At 54.4% G+C, this 6,000-nt stretch overlaps 1 protein-coding gene across 1 annotated transcript in view; it reads left to right on the top strand.

The window, feature by feature from the left end:
- The first annotated feature begins 1,389 nt into the window (after positions 1–1,389).
- DDC (dopa decarboxylase) overlaps positions 1,390–6,000 on the top strand; it is a 67,190-nt gene continuing 62,579 nt past the window's right edge. The window contains exon 1 of the mRNA XM_065884337.1: positions 1,390–1,449. The gene's annotated coding sequence lies outside the window, so the exon portion shown is untranslated. The remainder of the gene's footprint in view (positions 1,450–6,000) is intronic.

Below are 6,000 nucleotides of genomic sequence, written 5' to 3'. Positions count from 1 at the left end.
CTACCCCCTCTGCACAGCCTCCACGAAAGATGCAGGGTTCACCTAGGGTCTGCGCTGGGCCAGGCGCTGTGCCGGGTCAGGGGCCCCGCGCCGCGGGCACCGCGTCCAGAGCCCGCTGGAGCCCTGCGCAGGCACAGCGCCCGGCCCAGCTCTGGCCAGCCATGCAACCTCGCCCCCTCCCTCCCCGGCCTCTCGTCCAGCAGAGCGGTGCTGGGGGGTGAGCGGTCCTCTGCGGCTCCCGGCGACGTGGTTCGGAGCTCGGTCGGCCCCGCACGGAAGGGCCTGATCCCCGCACCAGCCTGCGGTCCTCGCTGGGTGGAGGGAGGGAAGAGCTGCGCGGGGCGCCCCTGGGTCCCCGCAGACCCCGCCCACCCGCCCCACCGGCCCCGCCCACCCGTCGCGGAGGCCTCAGCCCCTGCCAGCTCCACAGATGCTTCAAAGGGCAGATACTCCTTTGAAGAGATGCTGCTTCGTTAAAGCCAGGGGGGAATGGCTTTCCGTGGCAAGTTCCCGGCTCGTGGCTGTGCCGCAGGCCCTGAAACTGTGTTGTGTGTCGGTGTGTGCCTTGTGTGTACGTGTACGTTTACGATGGTGTGTACGTGTGCACGTGTGTATGGCATGTGTGTATGTGCCCTGTGGGGTGTGTGTGTGTGTGTGTGTCCAGGGTGAGTGTAAGTGTTGGAAGCAGTGGAATCTGCGTGCCCTGCTGGCCTGGAGGGGCTCCCTGCAGGTCCCCTTTCCAGGCTCTGAGCCCCGGGTCAGCCTGCCCAGCCAGGTGGCTGAGAAGGGAAGCCCAAGTTCAGGTTTGAGGAAATCTGTGTTTTGAATGCTGGTCGGCTTCAGGGAACGGGGTCTCTGAATCCGGTGAACCTGGATTCAAATCCTTGCGCGCCTCTGCTTCTCTCTCTGCCTGGGCTCGTGGGCTTGGCACTCGGAGCCTCCTGCGGTCAGGTCAGCCTCCTGCACGGCACAGCAGGTCCCAGTGGCCCCGAGCGGGTACGGGTACAACGTTCGTGGCCCAGCGCTGGCACAGAGCGAGTCTCCTCGCTTGCCTTGCCCAGGCCAGCCCTTCTTCAGCCCATGAAAGAGCCTGGAGCCTTCCGCTGCTCAGAGGTTACCTGGAGAGACCCCAGGAGAACTGGCCCCAGCCTGGGTGTGGCACAGAGCCCCTTTCCCTTGTCTTCTAGGCCCGCAGCCCCCGCAGGCTCCACCGTCTCTGGGCCCTGCTCTGCCCGGCCTGACCCTCACGTCCTGTGGAGGATGGGAAGCAGGAGGGCGGGGGTGGGACGTGCTGCCGGGTAAATAAGCCGAGCAAGCCGCTCTGATTGGCTTTGGGGAGGCGGACACTCTGTCTACTTAAATGGCAATCGCAGCCTCTGTGCCTTTTAACTGTCACCGAGGAGGAGAGAGAGAGAGAGACAGGCAGAGAAGGAGCACCTCGGGCTGCCTGTGAGTACCGCTCTTTTGTCCTCAGAGCCTGGGGGACCAGACTCGTGGGGGAAGCCAGCTCCTGGTGGCAGTGCCCCTCCGGTGTGGGGACTTTGGGGACAGGAGGTTCACCTGTTGATTGCATCTGGGTGGGTCTCCTCAGGCCAGCGGGGAGGGGTGAGCATCCAGCGCTGTGCGGGTGTGGCACACTGGAGGAACTTTCTGAGAAAAGAGGTGTCAACCTAAATCACCTGCTTTTGTGTGTGTCGTGTCCAAGTGACAAGTCAAGTAAAGAATCAGAAACTTCTGAGGGTTTTTTAGCCCATGATCTCTGAGCCATAATAGCAACATAAGAGAGCGAGTGGAAATTCTTTTCCAGGCTGGTTCATGGTGTATCTGGAGCCCACAGAGGCCGGGAGATGGCGGGGGTCGGGGGAGAAGATGGACCCCTCTCGTCCTCTGCCGTGAAGGACATCCTCCTGCACGCTGCTTGTAAAAATCAATTGGGTCTGATGTTTACGAAGGCTGAGCACACAGTAGGTGGTCACTAATGGGACCTACATTATTAATCAGCAAGTAAACTGCAGGTAGGAAAGTGGGAGAGGGGTCCATCTGCCCCGAGTATGTTGTTTCCTCCAGTTTCCAAGGGAAATTCAAGCAGGTGGCTTGGGTTTTCCCCTTCGTCGTATTTCTCTGAAGGGTTCCAAGACTTGGGTCTTTACAGTTGGTTTCTCATTTAAGTCAGCAGTATTTTCCTTCTGAGGCAGAACCAAAACAAAGGGGACAATTGCGGCATAAAGAGTGGCCAGGGCAGTGGTCACCCTGGAACAGTGAACACATAGGCAAGATGAGGGGCATCTGGGTGTATCTGAAAGAGAAAAAAATCATGACATTCACAGCAGGCTTTTCTGTCTCTCCTGGGCCCGTGGCAGGCGGGCTGCTGCACAATGCCAGTTTGCTTAAAATAATGAAAATAAGAGAAAACCCATTTAAACCTCCACAGGTTCAACTGAATTGCTGGGGGGGGTTGTTATTTACATATTTCCCCCTCTTCAGGCTGTTGTTTATTCTGAAGGTTTTACCCTGTTAACTCTCCATCTGAGTCTGGTGGTAAGTTTGGGGAGAGACCCCAGGAAAATTAGACTCCCTCGATATTTTAAAAGAGCGGTCCCGAGGTTTCTCTGGGCCTCGTCGGCATTTCTGCAGGAGGATGCTCGGGGCGTACAGGGGCAGCGAATTGGCACACGGCCTCCAAGGAAAAGCTCAAATCCCCCTGCATTCTCCGAGCGGCTAGGCTCCCTGTGAGCGATGGTCGTGGGGGACCCCAGGCCAAAGGGAAGTGGTCTGGTCTTCTGAGTGCACAGACCCACGTGTGAAACCTTTCCTGAGCTGTGTGGCTTGGTCCAGCCCCTGCTTCCCTGAGCCTGTTTCCTCATCTCTAGAGTGGGCATAATTTTGCTTCTTTGCAGAGCAGCTGTGAAGACAGAGAGAACAGAGATGAAGGGTTACCCCCAGGCACTGTGGACGGTCACCATCTGGCATTTGTCAGGGTTTGGAGGAACTGGGGCAGCAGCGCTGCTCCTGGGTTGTTCAGCTTCTGCCTGTTTCCGTTTGCGTGGGGATCAGCCCAGGCGGGGGCCTGGTGCCCGCACCTGGAGCATCCTCTTCTGGGTGTGATGATCAGGTGGGACCCCGACCACACTCTGGGTGCCAGGCACTGCCTCCCCAGCCCAGACAGGGGCCCTGGGGTCTGTGGGCTCTGACCCCTTGGGCCGTGTGAGGGCACAGGTGGCAGGCATCCTGGGTGAGCCCTGGATGCCCGGCCACGGGGGTTAGGGGGAGGCTGGCTTCAGAGTCAGAAATGCCGGCACCGCTGTTCGCATTACTGGTTCTCTGGCCTCCGTCGGGGCACCAACCCCTCAGAGCCTTGGTGAAACAGCAGTAATAATACTGGCAGGGGTGATGAGAGTGTAAAGGGCACAAGGCATACGGCAAGCTTAGCACAAGGTCAGGTGACACTGATTCATTTGGTTTCTTGGACCGTCGGATGTGGCCACCAAGGTCCAAGTGTTCTCGGGATTTGGCCTGGGGGAAGCCTCAGATGCTGGCTTCTTAGCCATGTGGGTGACAGGCCTGCAGTCATGCCACAGGGGTAAGTGTTCACAGTGAATCCAGGAGTCAGTATTTACTGCTCAGCTGACTGGTGAAAAAAAGCGGAGACTCCCCAAAGCATGCGCTAGAGATGTTGCCTAGATGCACAGCGGCAGGTGTCCTGTGTTTACTCTCACTGTGTCGTACGTGTCGTAGTCACGGGGCATCCCGGCTGTCGTGGAAAGAAGCAACCGACTAGGACACCGATTAATAGTCTCAAATCTATAGAAAAGGCAGATGGTTGTCACCTTTTATCAACGATTAATGTGACTTCAATGAGAGAAAGGGGGGAGAGGATTGAGGAAAAGAAAGAGGAAATAAAGTAAGGGGGAGGAGGTCTAGTCTGACACCAAATTAAAATGGAAACAGAGGAGGAAAGTTCAAATTAAAATTACTGATCATTCTTATGTAAATGTTGTAGGAGAGCAAACATGAGTGAAAATGATAAAAGTGATACAATTTTAAGCTTAAATTGAAACTGTGAGCGAATGATAAAAGCTAGCAGAGAGGGGGTGTTTGTTGTGCCTGCCCAGCCTGACGGTGGGTGACATTTCTGTATCATTCTGTTTTTTTCTGGAAAGAAATTTGGCAACACGCAAAAGAACCGTGAAACTCGCACCTCTGGATTCCACTGGGGACTTAGTATATTTGAGGGACGAAGTCAATAGGGGGATAAAGTGACAAGCGCCGTGACGGGGAGCACACGGCCATGTTCCCCTCAGCAGTGCTGTCCGCAACAGCCAGTGGCCCTCAGTCCCCGCGGGCGGTGACCCTGCGAAACCGGTCATATATGCACGATATTAACGTAACTATGCACAGTGGGTTATGGGGAAAATAAGTGAAAAGAGGCTACCGGATGATACACATAGCCTGATGCCAGCTGTTGGAATGGTCTGAGCTCAGGGGTAAATTGGAAAGATATCAACTAGTTTAATGTCACTAATATTTATCAACTTTTGAAATTGCTGAAGTTGTGAATTTTTCAGCCAGCTTTATATAATCCATCACAATCCGTTTGCAGGGATGTGAGTGGAAATAGTCGTATCTTCCCACGAGAGTAAAATTGAAAATCATGGTATAAATTTCTTCATGGCTCCACCCCATGGAGAACTGTTGGCCAGGAAAATACTGAGATGACGATTGTCTATTAATCAGGGACCGGATCGGAAACAGACGCAAAGTTCCTCGCACATCAGAGGAACAAGGCTTTCCCCTTGAAGTTTGATCTGGGTCCAGGGTGGGCCTCCACCCTCCGCGTCCCCCGATTCTCTCCTGCTGCCCTAGTGCTCTGTCTGTCCTGACGATGATCCGACCTGCTTCTTTCCTCACATCAGGATCCACAGACGCCAGACACAGACAGCTTTACAGTCCTTAGTGGCTCCTGCCTGCAGCATCTCACTGCCCCATTACAAGGGGCTGAACTGAGACTCCAGAGGCCACGGAGGCAGCCGACAGCAGCCCAGCCTCTTGTAGCAGAGCCAGGGCTCGAGCCTGTTCGCTCTGACCTTAACCCCTGTTCTTTCTAGGCTGCTGGGAGGAAGGTCGCTGGCTGAGGATTGCAGTGTGGAAGAATCTTGTTTTGAAAGTGTAGCAGAGAACCTCTGTAATCCAGACCCAGCTGGCCGGAGAGGAGGTGCTTCCTGGGTGTCCAGCCCTGACCGGGGAAAACCCACTGCCTGTCCGCTCAGGCTTCTGTGAAATTTCCCCTCGGACAGCAAACTCCCTAGAGATGCTGCCATGGCATGGACCGCCAACCATATAAGTGATTTTGTACCCTATTTAGAATTCTCTGTAGTACTTAGTGTTATGGTCATTTTACCAATAGAAGATGGAGGCTCGGAAGCCAGCTGGCCCGGCCACGGGCACACACCTCACAAAATGTTGCGAGCCCCTTTTCTTCCTAGTTACCATTTGTCGGGAGCAAGGGAGGCGCCCGTGGAGGTGGCCTGTCCTGTGGAGGTGGCCTCTAGGGAGCATCTGGGAAGTCATTCCTGGAGGCTCAGGGAGAAACCTGTTTTTCAAGTTTCTAATCTGGAGGGTTAGTCCTACTTTTTTTCAGGAAACCCCAAAGCTGTTGGAGGTGCACTGCGCCTGTGTTTGAGTCCGGTGCATTCAGGACGTGGCAGGTGGGAGGTCAGAGCGCTGGGTCCTGCTTCTCTGAGCCTCAGCCTTTATCATTTGTTCAGGGGGTGATAATAGTCCCCATAAAGTTGTCATGAAGATTAATTAGAGCACATGCAAAGAGTTGACATAGCACTTGGTGCGTGTAAGTTAATATAAATGTTGACCATTTAAAAAAAAATTGTATTGAGCTACAGTTGACTTGCCATGTTGTATTAATTTCTGCTGTACAGCAAAGTGACTCAGTTATACACATATATACCTTCTTTTTAAAAAATATTCTTTTCCGTTGTGGTTTAT

This window comes from Phocoena phocoena, chromosome 9, assembly GCF_963924675.1.
Source record: "Phocoena phocoena chromosome 9, mPhoPho1.1, whole genome shotgun sequence".
Classification (NCBI taxonomy): Eukaryota; Metazoa; Chordata; class Mammalia; order Artiodactyla; family Phocoenidae; genus Phocoena; species Phocoena phocoena.
This window is presented reverse-complemented; position numbering and strand designations above follow the sequence as displayed.